Below are 1,489 nucleotides of genomic sequence, written 5' to 3' on the forward strand. Positions count from 1 at the left end.
TGAGCCACCCAGGCGTCCCTAGAATGTATTTTTAAGTTTAAAATGTTCGTTTCAGGGCGCCTGGGTGGCTCAGTTGGTTAAGCAACTGCCTTCGGCTCAGGTCATGATCCTGGAGTCCCGGGATTGAGTCCTGCATTGGGCTCCCTGCTCAGCGGGGAGTCTGCTTCTCCCTCTGACCCTCCCCACCTCATGCTCTCTCCCCCTATCTCATTCCCTCTCTCAAATAAATAAATAAAATCTTTAAAAAAAAAATGTTCGTTTCATATTATTGAGGTGATTATATTTTCCCTTCGACTTATTGATAGGGTAATATTAATGAATATCCCAACTATCCTGTATTTCCACTCCGTTATAGTACATTTTCATAAGGTACTGACAGCTTCTCTCTATTGATAATTTCTCAGGGTAGTCATAATTTTTGCATGGGTGGTCATCATCAGGTTTTGTCTGAGCTTCTTTTTCAAACCATACATTTGTCGATTTTGGTGTCTTTATGCTGAGTAGTCAGTAGAAAAATTCCTTCTTCTATTTCCTCTGGTAATTTTATATGTAAGAATTCTCTGAGCACTTCAAAAAATTCCCCGGAAACTCAATGACTGATGTGTTTTGGCACAGGATCTCTGAAACTGTCTTCATCTTTACTCATGAAGTGGTTTTCTCCTTTCTTGGGTCAAATTTGACACATCCATTCCTGGAGAATCATTTGTTTCATAAAGAATTTCTAATTTCTTAGCATACAGAGGATTCTCATTCGACTTCATATATGTCTGTGGTTATTCTCTTTTTATCATCCTGCCCTTCTGTCTCTTTGTAAGGATAGTGACTTGTTTATAACTCCCCCCCCAGCACTTGAATTATGGATCAGCTTTACTTTTTCCTGTTAATTCCTATCTACTTAACATAAATGTACTCATACATTTTTTTATTTCCTCACTTGAATTCTTAAGCCAGTTGTCTTTTTTTCCCCCTTTTTTCTAACGTATTGGTGGATTTGTATTCCTAGTCTTCTGAAATCCTAATCCTCTACATTGCTCCCAGACGCGCGTTCACGCCGCTCGCTCCCGGGCGGGCGGTCGCCCTCGCGTCTCCAGGCGACCAGCGCTCCCCAGACGCAGCGACGCCTACGTGCCGCGGTGCCTTCTGGGAAATGTAGTTCAAAGGCGGCTTCCTGGAGTGACCAAAAAAAAAAAAAGAGAGAGAGAAAAGCAAAAACAAAGGCGTCTTTCTCTCGCGCACGCGTACTCGCACTCACACGGCCCCTGACGCTTTCGGGTTGCGCCCCTTCTCTTTGTCCTTCGCCGCCAAGCAAGAGGCGAGTGTGGGCGTCTCCGCACGCGCGCCCGCATGTCCGTGCGCGCCCCCCGGCTCCGCCGCAGCCCTGTTGGCATCCCGCGGACCCACAGGCACCGCACGGAGGCCCGCGGGCCGGGGAGGCGTGCGGGCCGGGGGCGCATGCGGGCCGGGGGCGCATGCGGGCCGGGGGCGCATG

At 48.0% G+C, this 1,489-nt stretch overlaps 1 protein-coding gene across 2 annotated transcripts in view; it reads left to right on the forward strand.

Annotated features, from left to right (window-relative positions):
- Positions 1 to 1,187: 1,187 nt before the first annotated feature.
- LOC102738020 (uncharacterized) overlaps positions 1,188 to 1,489 on the forward strand; it is a 29,475-nt gene continuing 29,173 nt past the window's right edge. Inside the window, exon 1 of one of the 2 annotated variants that reach the window (XM_081802501.1) lies at positions 1,188 to 1,312. The gene's annotated coding sequence lies outside the window, so the exon portion shown is untranslated. The remainder of the gene's footprint in view (positions 1,313 to 1,489) is intronic. The other variant, XM_081802502.1, reaches the window with a different exon arrangement.

Source organism: Leptonychotes weddellii, chromosome 13 (genome assembly GCF_054177405.1).
Source record: "Leptonychotes weddellii isolate Sample4059 chromosome 13, ASM5417740v2, whole genome shotgun sequence".
Classification (NCBI taxonomy): Eukaryota; Metazoa; Chordata; class Mammalia; order Carnivora; family Phocidae; genus Leptonychotes; species Leptonychotes weddellii.